This window comes from Pungitius pungitius, chromosome 15, assembly GCF_949316345.1.
Source record: "Pungitius pungitius chromosome 15, fPunPun2.1, whole genome shotgun sequence".
Lineage (NCBI taxonomy): Eukaryota > Metazoa > Chordata > Actinopteri > Perciformes > Gasterosteidae > Pungitius > Pungitius pungitius.
Window position 1 is genome coordinate 1821861 of NC_084914.1, and position 15498 is coordinate 1837358.

Here is a 15498-nt window from a genome sequence, read left to right on the forward strand (position 1 = left end):
AAATAGAATAAGAACTATGACTAAATCTATGTTAACTTTCGTTAACAAGACGAGATGAAAAAGTTAGTGGTGACAGGCGTGGACAAGGTACGGCGGGCCATAACACTGGTTATTAACGTGTCATGATGACGTCACCCACGGACCCGGACCGCTCGGTCACTGGGGGGCCAGCGGTGGTTCTTGTCACCGATACGGACCGCGACGACTATTTAACGCTTCGGTGAGTGAGCTTCCTTGGTTTAGCTCAGCTGTCTCCGTTTAGCTAACTGTTAGCAGGCTAAAGCTCCAGAGACCGATGTGCGTGGAGATGAAGAGCCGTTTAACAGCTCGGGGCTGCTCGGCCAGCAGAGATGTTCATGTGGACCTGGCTGCTCGATTGTAGGAGGTTAAGGTCTCTTTTGATGGGACAAGCCATTTCACAGTGGAAACAATAAAGGACCATGACGTTTCTGTTGGTCGTGTCAGAAGCATCAGGAGTAAACAAAGACACAAAGTGTTGTGTTTAGGTTCCTGGTTCTCATGAAGTTGGCAGAGTTTTACACTTTTGCAAATTTGTTAAATATCCTTGAAAATAAATGCTTTGCTATTTGTTAAAACCAAATCCTTTCATGTAATGATTTTTCATGTCATTTACAGTATATCAGCTCACACAAACACTTCATCCACTTGTTCTCGGCCCCTCTGTCAAACTTTAGAACCCATTGTGGCCCACGAGTCAATAGACCGCTATAGACCGATCCTAGGAGGGATATCTAATGGACAACTTAAGCACTGTAAGTAGACTATTATGCTGTAGACACAACACAGAGGGTCTGGGCCTGAGAAGGGAAGAAAAGGAGTTGTGGGGTCAGTTTTTGCCATGATTGTATGATTCATACATTTTTATTTTGTATAGCACAAAATCGCAAATTTGCCCCAGAGGGCTTCACAGTCACGTGACTGTGTTTCTGTCCAGAAACCGTCACATCGACGCATGAAAAATTCCCCAAACAATGAAAAAACCTTCGATGGGGAGAATAAAATCTTTGTTCATATTTGTGTGTCAGTTTTGTTCTTGGTGGGCTGTCGTTTGTCACACTGTGACCCGGCTGTGGTCGGATGCTCGTGGCGCTTCACAAGAAGAAAGCGTTAGTCATAACAGTCACTTCTCCATGGCAACGTCCTGTGGCAACATCCTGTGGAGGCGTCTGTGGCTGCTGCTGCTCTCAGTTTCCACAGGAAGTGGAACGAGCCGCTCGGTGCGTCACAGGCGGCTCGCCTCAAAGCCTGAGGGGACAGGATGTGTGTGGGCGGGGGGGGGGGGGGTTCATCAGGTGCGGCCTCAGAAGCATCGTGAGAAAACAGGTCGCAGGCCTAAATATAAATGATATGAACGTTAAACCTGTCACTGTCACACAGATCATTATTAATATCATCTTGACAACTGGAGCTTTTGTGTTCTTATAATTATATTTCATTATGATATTTTAATCATTTTACATATTACATAAAATGTTATATTTTACAGACTAAGATCAGACAAGTTATTCTCAAACAAAAATAAATAAAAGTAACAACCGAAGAAACTAAAACATTAGATCAACTGAAAGCTTTAGCATTGTTATTATTATTGTTATTAATGTCAATTATCAGGAGGCAAACACTCTTATCATTTCATTCTTTTATTCTGATGATGAACATTAAATCAGATATCGGATAAAATAATAACATTACTAATAACAATACTAATATTTAATCCTTCTCATTCACATTAAGTCATTTAATAACCTTTTTTAATAATCACATACATTCACGTATGTAATAGTACTAGTGCCATCAGCAGAAAGTAAAGTACCACGAGTAACAGCGGCCTCTTATATGTATAGAACCCTATTCTTATTCTTATAATTCATGCATATCAAGAGCATCATTTCAGAACTTCATTGAGGGCTCCTCGTTCTGTGTGGTGAGGAAATATTGTGGCTATTCTGTTATTTTGGGGCCACAAATGAACAGAATCTGTTAGATTGATAAAACCTTGTTGAGTCACATGACGCAGGAACATTCTCATCCTCCAGCGGTCAAAGGACTCAATCTTGGAAATAAAAGTGATATTATTGACTCACAGTGACCCTTAGGCTCAGGGGTCAAAGTTCACTTCACCTTTAGTGACATCAGTCATTACAGAAGAGTCATCATCATCATCATCATCATCAGAGTGATGAAGGTGACCTAGTGACTTCTGTGTGTATTTGTATTTGTAGGTGTGTGTGTGTGCAGTTTTCTGCAACCTTTGCTACAGACGTCAGCAGCAGGATGTGCACAGAGTGAGGAAGAAGAAGAAGAAACGAGGTCACCATGTTTCCATGTGTGTGGTGGAAAAACATCTGCAGATGTTTTCTAACTCTTCAGGAAGATGAAATAAAATGATTCAAACACACACACACACACACACACACACACACACACACACACACACACAAACACACACACACACACACACATATATATATATATATACATATACTTATATACTAGCTATTTGCATTGTGGTCTGATGTAAAGCAGCTATTACATGATTGTACACTGATTATACACCATAGATAGGGAGAATACTCATGAGTTGAACAGAAGACGAATGACACATGGTTTCATATATTTGTTATTGACATGTACAGCTCATACATCAGTGTACTCCTGCTCTACGATGCTCCTGATAAACTACAAGTAATTCAGAGATGGAGTCACCCCACAAACAAGAAGGGATTCAAAGATTACAGAACAGATGCTAATGCTTATAGGTTGTTATTCTGTTTGTTGTCCCCCCTGTGGACAGATGAAGGAGCTTCTCATGAATGATGTCATTGTGTCGGCATCTGATGTTCTGAGTCCTTCATGTCCAGGTGGTTAAGAAGTGAGGTGCTTCCTGAAGGTGGCGCTCTGCAGGCTCCCCATCGGCTCTTCGCTTGTGACACCACAGCACCACCTAAAGACATCTCTCAGGAACTGTTTACCTCTACTGAAGGAAGCCACTTCTGAAAAGTAGGACCCCTTAAAGTCGTCATATTCTGACGTTTCTTCATCCAGGATGAAAAGAGAGAGACGCTGAGAAAAAAACATCAAACATCTGACATAGAAGAGACGAACAAACAAATGGCATCACTGTGGAGTCCACATCTCAGAAGAGACTAAACATGACCAGAGCATTTGGACACTGATTGGACCAGAGAAGGTGGATTCTGATTGGACCAGAGGAGGTGGACACTGATTGCACCAGAGGAGGTGGACACTGATTTCATCAGAGGAGGTGGACTCTGATTGGACCAGAGGAGGTGGACTCTGATTAGACTAGAGGAGGTGGACTCTGATTGGACTAGAGGAAGTAGACTTTTTGTAGGTTGTTTGAATGTATAATATGTAGATGCGGGAATGAGAAAATTATAAACAATGAGGTCTTTTGAGATTTTGATAAATGATCAAAACATCTATTAAGCATCTTAGAATCCACCTAAATGTGCAAAAAGTAAAACTGACAAGAAAAGGTAGAATAGAAGACCGACTGTGTCCACCTGGGGGGGCTGTTGTTCAGTAAAAGAAAGAGCTGAGGCGTGTAAACCTCCAGAGGTTCTTGTACAGGGATTTGGTGTTTCCTGTCACTGTGTGCTCCAGAGCACAGTAGTACACAGCAGAGTCTGTCACTGCAGCAGACGAGATGATAAGACTTAATTGGTTTCTGTCCACTTCAATCATCAATCCAGACACTGAAATCTTCTGGATTACTCCTGTTCCTAAATGGGAGATGAGGAACTCTGGTGCTTTTCCTGGATAGTGTCGATACCAGAAGAAAACATCACTACCAGTTGCCTGTTTGGAGTAAATGTAGGACAGAGTAACAGTTGTGTCTTCTACACTGTTCTCTTCTGTCTTCACTGGTTTGAGTTCTTCACAACTGAATCCTAAAAGAAGAGATAACTTTGTTAGAACATTTTACAAAAGTCATTCACTAAATCATTCAGGAACAAATGGAATGAAGCATTTCCTCAGTGCAGAAAGTAACAAACCTTTGAGAATAACTAGAAGCATCAGTGATGACAGCATGTTGAATGAAGGAGATGTTGAGGCTTCGTACATTGAACCCTGTTGAATGTAGAAGTTCATCTCTTCTATAGTTCAGTAACGTCTGAGCTCCTCCCAGAACCTCAGCGTCTCCTCTTAGGATCTGTTTTTACTTCAGTTACTCTTCCTCCTGTTGACAGACTCAGAGCAGAATCTTTTACTTTTTAGAGGTGCAAAGCTTTTCCTTTTTTGGTGTCTAATTAAGAAACAGAAGTTACAAATTGTAGCTGTGAATATGTATCACTGGTCCAGGATCATTAAATACCAGGCTTTGTTTTGTGCCTTTCTTCTGTTTTATCACCACTTTAAATAAGCCAAATGATAATTTCACATCCTGCTGAAGTTATTCAGATGTAGACTCCCTCTGGTGGATGGTTTACAGTGTTGTCTTTGCTCGAGAGGTTCTTGTACAGGGTTTTGGTGTTTCCTGTCACTGTGGGCCTCACAGCACAGTAGTACACAGCAGAGTCTGACACAGCAGCAGAGGGGAGGTTCAAATCAACACGTTGGTCTGCTTTGTTAATGTGAGCTGAGACATTAGCAGCAGTCTGATGAATCAATCCTTCTTCTGTGATGTAGAGCAGGAACTCTGGTATGGACCTCTGGTATTGTCGGTACCACTGGATACTGTAGATAGAACCTTGATATTTACAGGTCAGGTTGATGCTTCCACCCTCTGAAACATGTTCTTCAGTACTTTCCGGTTTGATGCTGGTTTGCTGCTGCATTGATACCAGATCTGCAAAATGAGTGTTATTCATGTCAGTTAGTCTGCGAGAGATTCATACATGGAGAGACTCTACAGAGGTTCTTGTCCTTCCTTCACCAGACCTCAATAGTCGCCTCACAAAGATTCAGCGTTAGATACCATAAATGTGGTTAATGCTACAGGCTAAAGTGACCTCGACCCCAACACTTACCTATAGAGTGAAATAAAGGTAAGAAGAAGTAAAGCAACATGTCTTTGGAGTTAAAGCCAAACCGATGAGAGAAGTTCTTCCACTGCAGTAGAATTAAACAACTAAACCGTCTCTGCTGCACAGATCGTCTGCTCTGCAGACAGAAGTATTCTCATTGGTTGGGTTAGATGTCAGTGGGTGCAGCCAGAGGATCAGACCCAGCTCATTTTGAACCCTGAATGCTGCTCCTTCATGCTGAAAGGGGCGGCTGAGGTGGTTGATCCTCTGATCAGGATCCACCTGCATGTGTGGTCTGCTACCAATCTGGATAGGATAAAGAGAGTATATGGATAGAACATTGAAGTCTCTGAAATGGTTCATCAGCAAATCCTGTGCTTCTTGGAGACTTATTAACTAGGTTGGATTGCTTCATCAAATAGTTTGTTCCCACTAGATGAACCTTAGGTCACGTGATTACATATCAGCGTTATAGGACGGCACAGCAGTGTGGTGGTTAGCACCTTCTCCTCATAGGAGAAGGTCCTGGGTTCTAACCCCTCAGTACCTTTCTGCGTGGAGTCTGCATGTTCTCCCTGTGTCTGCACGGGTTCTATCCCTGTACTGGGGCTTCCAAAGACACGTTGTTGGGATTAGGTTCATTGGGGACTCTAAACCTGCCTGTAGGTGTGTCGATTTGAGAGTGACTGGTTGAGTGTCTACATGTCAGCCCTCTGACTGACTGGAGACCAGTCCAGTTGACCCGACGCCCGCAAGGATTGACTGAATCAATACCAGAATTATTTATTTTACTTGAACACTGAATGAGAAACAGTCAACTGAACCAAAAATCACAATCTGTGAATTCACTATCAAGCACCACGGCAGAAACGCAACGCGTTTAACGATTTTATTAGCGAGACGTGAGCGATAGGATTGTTAGATGATCCATCTAGGCGGTCCGATGGGTTCTAGGGATCCGCGCCCGAGGATCTGCTGTGGTGCCCAGCAAAGGGGGGGGGGGATGAAAAAGGGTGGAAAAATTGGGTTGGGAGGTGGTGTTTGGAATGTTCAATGGGACAGAAAGGGGTTTAGAGGGGTATTTACGGGAATACTGGAAAAGGCTTGATGGATTCAATTATGGGTGATATATTATTGTATTATAATTCTACTTTTAAAGTTAAATTTATTTAAAAGACATTCAACACCACTGATGTAGATTGGGTTGGTTGAACTTCAGTTGGCTTCAGATTGCAAAGTTATTCAGATGAAGACTCCCTCTGGTGGATGGTGTGCAGTGTTGTCTTTGCTCCAGAGGTTCTTGTACAAGCTTTTGGTGTTTCCTGTCACTGTGGGCCTCACAGCACAGTAGTACACAGCAGAGTCTGACACTGCAGCAGACGAGATGTTCAGACTGATTCGGTTTCCATCCACTTTGACGTTCAGTCCATCGATTTTATTTATTACCACAGTCCCTGTAGCTGAGTGGGAGACGAGGAACTCTGGTGGTTTTCCTGGATATTGTCGATACCAGAAAAAATAATCACTACTAAATGCCTGTTTGGAGTAAATGTAGGACAGAGTAACAGTTGTGTCTTCTACACTGTTCTCCTCTGTCTTCACTGGTTTGAGTTCTTCACAGCTGAATCCTAAAAGAAGAGATAACTATGTTAGAACATTTTACAAAAGTCATTCACTAAATCATTCAGGAACAAATGGAATGAAGCATTTCCTCAATGCAGAAAGTAACAAACCTTTTAGAATAACTAGAAACATTAGTGATGACAGCATGTTGAATGAAGGAGATGTTGAGGCTTCGTATATTGAACCCTGTTGAATGTAGAAGTTCATCTCTTCTATAGTTCAGTAACGTCTGAGCTCCTCCCAGAACCTCAGCGTCTCCTCTTAGGATCTGTTTTTACTTCTGTTACTCTTCCTCCTGTTGACAGACTCAGAGCAGAATCTTTTACTTTCTAGAGGTGCAAAGCTTTTACTTTTTTGGTGCCTAATTAATAACAAGATTTACAAAACAGAGCTGTAATTATGTATCACCTATTACAGACTTTTGGAAAGATAGATATTTACTTCATTTATCCCCAAGGGTAAATGTGTGTGCAATAGCAGCAGTACAGCAAATTAAATTAAGACAGTAGTACAATCTTATTGATATAGACAGTAGTGCAGTGGTTGTTCAAATATAGAAGGATTTAGCCAGAGCTGTTTTGTTGTACAGTCTTATTGCAGTTGGCAGCAATGTTCTCCTTTATCTTTCCTTGTGGATCAACCTGATGGAAAAGGTGCTCCACTGTCCCTGCAGTAGGTAGTGAAGAGGGTGGTCCGGGTTTTCCAATATGGACAATCATTTTTTCAGTGTCCTCCTCTCCCCCACCTCCTCAGGATGCTCTTGTTGGGAGCCAATGATGGAGCCGACCTTCTTCATTAGCTTCTTAAGTCTACTCCTCCTCCGTCCCTCAAACACAGACTACTGCAGAGTCAACACAGAACGTCTGCAGACGGAATGACCTAGAGTTGTACTGGAAGTCAGTGGTGTACGAGGTGAAGAGGAAGGGAGACAGGACAGATCCCTGTGTGGGTCCAGTATCACTGACCACCCCATCAGACAGCAGACGTTCCTGTCCGACAAACTGTGGTTTGCCCGTGAGGAAGTCAGTGATCCAGGAGATGGTGCTTTTTACAATGATGTTCGACTAAAGCTGGCCACTTGCACTTCTCATGTAATGTACAGGTTGTAATTCAATACACCTTGTGATTACATATATTATGAAACACAGAGGAAACAGATGTTTTATTCAAACAACATTTTTCAAAAGTTTTACAATTTCAATAAGGCCTACGATTGAACCCTGTGGAACACCACAGTATTTCTATTAGTACTCCATGATGAATTGTTGTTCATATGAGAAATATTACACAACACCTCACTATCATCAGTTCTTTTAATCACACTTTTTCCTTGTGCCTTTCTTCTGTTTTATCACCACTATAAAGAATTAAGACAATATCTTCACATCCTGCTAAAGTTATTCAGAGGGAGACTCCCTCTGGTGGATGGTGTACAGTGTTGTCTTTGCTCCAGAGGTTCTTGTACAGGGTTTTGGTGTTTCCTGTCACTGTGGGCGTCACAGCACAGTAGTACACAGCAGAGTCTGACACTTTAGTAGACGAGATGTTCAGATCCATTCTGGTTTTATCATCACTCAGTTTAACAGACAGTCCAGAGTTTGTTACACGTTGGGATCCAAGGTGAAAGATCAAGAACGCTGGTGTTTTTCCTGGATATTGTCGATACCAGAAGAAATAATTATTCAACTGACTGGATAAATTGCAGGACAGAGTAACAGTTGTGTCTTCTACACTGTTCTCTTCTGTCTTCACTGGTTTGAGTTCTTCACACCTGAATCCTAAAGGAAGAGATAACTCTGTTAGAACATTTTCATTCACTTAATCATTCAGGATCAGATGGAATGAAGCATTTCCTCAATGCAGAAAGTAACAAACCTTTTAGAATAACTAGAAACATCAGTGATGACAGCATGTTGAATGAAGGAGATGTTGAGGCTTCGTATATTGAACCCTGTTGAATGTAGAAGTTCATCTCTTCTATAGTTCAGTAACGTCTGAGCTCCTCCCAGAACCTCAGCGTCTCCTCTTAGGATCTTTTTTTACTTATTTTACTCTTCCTCCTGTTGACAGACTCAGAGCAGAATCTTTTAGTTTCTAGAGGTGCAAAGCTTTTAATTTTTTGGTGCTTAATTAAGAAACAGAAGTTACAAATTGTAGCTGTGAATATGTATCACTGGTCCAGGATCATTAAATACCAGAAACTCCTAATTTAAAGACTGTTGATGATTTTAAATAATTATTAAGATGACTATGAGCGCTATACTTAACAATAAAAGACAACTTTTAAGTTGTAAAATCCCATTCTGTCGTTTGAACAATTAAAGGACACAGTTAATTGATGGAAGGTTTCCAAGTCTTTTTTACATTGATGTGAATCTGAAGCCAGCAACTTGCAAATCACAACCTGACAAAACAACAAAAAAGCTTCATTCAAATGAAAAAAACAAAACCAATGGAGTGTGTGATGAAACCCAACTAATGAAGATCATTTAAGTTAAACATAATAGTAAATATATTGATGCGATACTTTCCATGTGATCACTAAGTGTTTCAGAAAATGAACAATTTTAACATATGTGCTAATTTCATTGTCAGTGAAATTGATTTCAGCTCCTTTAGATGTAAGAGTACATTCATTTCTACTAAATGATGAAGTGTTGGTCATATAAGAAATATTACACAACACCTCATTATCATCAGTTCTTTTATTCAGGCTTTGTTTTGTGCCTTTCTTCTGTTTTATCACCACCTTAAATAATCCAGAAGATATTTTCTTCTCCTGCTGAGGTTATTCAGATGGAGACTCCCTCTGGTGGATGGTGTGCAGTGTTGTCTGTGCTCCAGAGGTTCTTGTACAGGGTTTTGGTGTTTCCTGTCACTGTGGGCGTCACAGCACAGTAGTACACAGCAGAGTCTGACACTGCAGCAGACGAGATGTTCAGACTGATTCGGTTTCCATCCACTTTGACGTTCAGTCCATCGATTTTATTTATTACGACAGTCCCTGTCCCTGAGTGGGAGACGAGGAACTCTGGTGGTTTTCCTGGATATTGTCGATACCAGAAGAAATAATCACTACCAGTTGCCTGTTTGGAGTAAATGTAGGACAGAGTAACAGTTGTGTCTTCTACACTGTTCTCTTCTGTCTTCACTGGTTTGAGTTCTTCACAGCTGAATCCTAAAAGAAGAGATAACTCTGTTAGAACATTTTATAAAAGTAAATCACTAAATCATTCAGAAACAAATGGAATGAAGCATTTCCTCAATGCAGAAAGTAACAAACCTTTTAGAATAACTAGAAACATCAGTGATGACAGCATGTTGAATGAAGGAGATGTTGAGGTTTCGTACATTGAACCCTGTTGAATGTAGAAGTTCATCTCTTCTATAGTTCAGTAACGTCTGAGCTCCTCCCAGAACCTCAGCGTCTCCTCTTAGGATCTGTTTTTACTTCTGTTACTCTTCCTCCTGTTGACAGACTCAGAGCAGAATCTTTTACTTTCTAGAGGTGCAAAGCTTTTCCTTTTTTGGTGCCTAATTAATAACAAGATTTACAAAACAGAGCTGTAATTATGTATCACCTATTACGGATTTTAAGAAAGATAAATATTTACTTCATTTATCCCCAAGGGTAAATGTGTGTGCCATAGCAGCAGTACAGCAAATTAATTTAAGACAGGAATACAATCTTATTGATATAGACAGTAGTGCAGTGGTTGTTCAAATATAGAAGGATTTAGCCAGAGCTGTTTTGTTGTACAGTCTTATTGCAGTTGGCAGCAATGTTCTCCTGTATCTGTCCTTGTGGATCAACCTGATGGAAAAGGTGCTCCACTGTGCCTGCAGTAGGTAGTGAAGAGGGTGGTCTGGATTTTCCAATATGGACAATCATTTTTTCAGTGTCCTCCTCTCCCCCACCTCCTCAGGATGCTCTTGTTGGGAGCCAATGATGGAGCCGACCTTCTTCATTAGCTTCTTAAGTCTACTCCTCCTCCGTCCCTCAAACACCGACTACTGCAGATTCAACACAGAACGTCTGCAGATGGCATGACATAGAGTTGTACTGGAAGTCAGTGGTGTACGAGGTGAAGAGGAAGGGAGACAGGACAGATCCCTGTGTGGGTCCAGTATCACTGACCACCCCATCAGACAGCAGACGTTCCTGTCCGACAAACTGTGGTTTGCCCGTGAGGAAGTCAGTGATCCAGGAGATGGTGCTTTTTACAATGATGTTCGACTAAAGCTGGCCACTTGCACTTCTCATGTAATGTACAGGTTGTAATTCAATAAACCTTCTGAATAAATATAGTATAAAACACAGGGGAAACAGATGTTTTATTCAAACAAAATTTTTCAAAAGTTTTACAATTTCAATAAGGCCTACGATTGAACCCTGTGGAACACCACAGTATTTCTATTAGCACTCCATGATGAATTGTTGTTCATATGAGAAATATTACACAACAGCTCACTATCATCAGTTCTTTTAATCACGGTTTTTCCTTGTGCCTTTCTTCTGTTTTATCACCACTATAAAGAATTAAGACAATATCTTCACATCCTGCTGAAGTTATTCAGAGCGACACTCCCTCTGGTGGATGGTGTGCAGTGTTGTCTTTGCTCCAGAGGTTCTTGTACAGGGTTTTGGTGTTTCCTGTCACTGTGGGCGTCACAGCACAGTAGTACACAGCAGAGTCTGACACTGCAGCAGACGAGATGTTCAGATGGACTCTATTTCTTTCATTATTCAGTTCAGCAGTCATCCCAGGGTTTGGAGGTTGTCCTTTCACCACTGAGGGCTGTGTAGTATCAGTGATCAGGAGAAGGAACTGAGGAGATGACCCCGGATACTGTCGATACCACTGGAGATTATCGGCTTTAATGGAGTAGTCACAGGACAGGGAAACACTGAAGCCCTCTGATGAAAGAACTTCAGCAGTGCTGGCAGTAATATCATCTTCCAAGGTGTTACCTGGTGAGGATGACCACAGGAATATAAAGAGATCTCTTACAAAGTGTGACATTCTTCAGCTGAAAACCATGACTCTATGATGATGTTGTAGAGAAAACAAAAGATGGTGTTAAATAGTTATTGATCCACTATTAGTGATGACATCTAGATCTGTGTCCATTACACGTCAACTTCTAAAGTTACATTTCAGGTTTTACTGTCATCCACATACGTACCTACGAGGGTCGAGAAGAACAAAACAGCAGCAAGTTTGTCCATGTTCACAGAGGTGAGATGTTGTAACTGAGTGCTCAGTGTGGACACGTCTTTGGTCGGATGTTCCCAACTGCAATCAAACCGTTTTACACCATGTAGCCACCTCTGCAGCAAGGAGGAGGAGACTCATGTCACATTGCTATACTACATACAGGTCTTCACAACAACTGTCTCAGGGTTAAAAAGAATCCAGACTGAGGCATCCAGAGTCATTCATATGGAGACTCCCTCTGGTGGATGGTGTGCGGTGTTGTCTTTGCTCCAGAGGTTCTTGTACAGGGTTTTGGTGTTTCCTGTCACTGTGGGCTTCACAGCACAGTAGTACACAGCAGAGTGTGACACTGCAGCAGACGAGATGTTCAGACTGATTCGGTTTTCATCCACTTTGACCCTCAGTCCATCGATTTTATTTATTCCCACAGTCCCTGTAGCAGAGTGGGAGATGAGGAACGTTGGTGGTTTTCCTGGATATTGTCGATACCAGAAGAAATAAGTTGCCTGTTTGGAGTGAATGTAGGACAGAGTAACAGTTGTGTCTTCTACACTGTTCTCCTCTGTCTTCACTGGTTTGAGTTCTTCACAGCTGAATCCTAAAAGAAGAGATAACTCTGTTAGAACATTTTACAAAACTCATTCACTAATTCATTCAGGAACAAATGGAATGAAGCAATTCCTCAATGCAGAAAGTAACAAACCTTTGAGAATAACTAGAAACATTAGTGATGACAGCATGTTGAATGAAGGAGATGTTGAGGCTTCATATATTGAACCCTGTTGAATGTAGAAGTTCATCTCTTCTATAGTTCAGTAACGTCTGAGCTCCTCCCAGAACCTCATCATCTCCTCTTAGGATCTGTTTTTACTTGTTACTCTTCCTCCTGTTGACAGACTCAGAGCAGAATCTTTCACTTTCTAGAGGTGCAAAGCTTTTACTTTTTTGGTGCCCAATTAATAACAAGATTTACAAAACAGAGCTGTAATTATTTTAAGAAAGATAGATATTTACTTCATTTATCCCCAAGGGTAAATGTGTGTGCCATTGCAGCAGTACAGCAAATTAATTTAAGACAGGAGTACAATCTTATTGATATAGACAGTAGTGCAGTGGTTGTTCAAATATAGAAGGATTTAGCCAGAGCTGTTTTGTTGTACAGTCTTATTGCAGTTGGCAGCAATGTTCTCCTGTATCTGTCCTTGTGGATCAACCTGATGGAAAAGGTGCTCCACTGTGCCTGCAGTAGGTAGTGAAGAGGGTGGTCTGGATTTTCCAATATGGACAATCATTTTTTCAGTGTCCTCCTCTCCCCCAGCTTCTCAGGATGCTCTTGTTGGGAGCCAATGATGGAGCCGACCTTCTTCATTAGCTTCTTAAGTCTACTCCTCCTCCGTCCCTCAAACACCGACTACTGCAGATTCAACACAGAACGTCTGCAGATGGCATGACATAGAGTTGTACTGGAAGTCAGTGGTGTACGAGGTGAAGAGGAAGGGAGACAGGACAGATCCCTGTGTGGCTCCAGTATCACTGACCACCCCATCAGACAGCAGACGTTCCTGTCCGACAAACTGTGGTTTGCCCGTGAGGAAGTCAGTGATCCAGGAGATGGTGCTTTTTACAATGATGTTCGACTAAAGCTGGCCACTTGCACTTCTCATGTAATGTACAGGTTGTAATTCAATACACCTTGTGATTACATATAGTATAAAACACAGAGGAAACAGATGTTTTATTCAAACAACATTTTTCAAAAGTTTTACAATTTCAATAAGGCCTACGATTGAACCCTGTGGAACACCACAGTATTTCTATTAGCGCTCCATGATGAATTGTTGTTCATATGAGAAATATTACACAACATCTCACTATCATCAGTTCTTTTAATCACACTTTTTCCTTGTGCCTTTCTTCTGTTTTATCACCACTATAAAGAATTAAGACAATATCTTCACATCCTGCTGAAGTTATTCAGAGCGAGACTCCCTCTGGTGGATGGTGTGCAGTGTTGTCTTTGCTCCAGAGGTTCTTGTACAGGGTTTTGGTGTTTCCTGTCACTGTGGGCCTCACAGCACAGTAGTACACAGCAGAGTCTGACACTGCAGCAGACGAAATGTTGAGTGGAACTGACGCATTGCTGATTGTAGCATCAAATCTGTCCTTCTGGAACTCTGGAGAATTATCTTCTGTGTTGAAAGTATCACGTCTCAAAATGTACTTCAGATGGTTATTGACTTGTTTGTACCAGAACAAATATGCATTAATACTCCCACTTATTACAAATGTACAGTCAAGAGTAACTGTGTGTCCTTCGGTCGCAAAGACATCTCCTGTGGACTGGATCACTGTGTCTTCTGCCGAACACTCTGAGGAAGAAGAGATGAATCAATAAGGATGATTGAATGAAGCAGAACTATCAGGAGCTTTAAAGAGTTACCTAGCCAGAGAGTCAGAATCAGCATGTTTCCCATCCAGTGTTTCATGGCTGCAGTGAGAGGAGGAACCCTGACACCTTGATGGATATCCACTATTTGGGTTCACATATCAAGAATGTTTCTCCACCAGCTCAGACTCCACCTTTTACAGATGTGCAAACGCTCAGCGAGGCGCAGTCACGTTGCTGTACACAGACTGTGGGTTTGCTGTCACAGTGGTACACAGAGACTGTCAATCGGTCAGTTCACGTGTCCCTGCGGCTGGAGGCAGTGACGGCCATGAGGTCACCTTTGGGATGGACAAGAAGCTCCACTCACCAAACCCGCAGTGTGTGGAGGACAGTCAGGCCTCTGCTGTCCCCTGTAGGACAACAACAGCAACTACTACACACAGGTCCTTATTTCAGCTTACGGGACATAGTACAGTAAAAGGTACAACTTGTCCCTCTGAGGTGTTGTACTGTGAAAGGTACAACTTGTACCTCTGAGGTGTAGTACTGTGAAAGGTACAACTTGTACCTCTGAGGTGTAGTACCGTGAAAAGTACAAAAAGTACTTCTGAGGTGTAAGTAAAGTAAAAAGTACAACGTTTATTTCTAAGGTGTTTTACAGTATGAAGTACCTTTGAAGTGTAGTACAGTAACTATCGATATATCTTTGTCGATATAAAATATCGATGGATAAATAACTTTTGGGGCTGGTACTCCTGTGTAGTAATACACTGATTGGTGGGTGTTAGGGCTGTACGGTATGGCAAAAACATTCCATATCACAGTATTGCTTTTCCAAGTAAACACATTAACTCATTGACCCTGAAAACGCTCACGGCTACCCGAACAGCTGCTCACTGCTCGCTGGCCAACTTGCTCGTAACTGGCCGGCTCCTTTGCGTGTGTTTGGATTTTCAATCCCTCCGAGTTGGTTAATGAGAAGAATCCAACACGTCAATCAATTAAGTTAAAAAGTTAACATTTATTTAGAAGAGAAAAAGATACATTGAGCAATTCCCCCGCAGGTGCCCCTGGAGACTCTACACACTTCCTCAGTTCCCATGTGTGCCTTATACTGTCACAACATCTGTTTACTGAGAGAAAGAATGTAAAAAGCACACAAACACAAACATAACATGGAATAACTTCAGCGAATGCCCCTGATGTAGGTTGAGTTCTGATCACAAAGTGATTCAGAGCGAGACTCCCTCTGGTG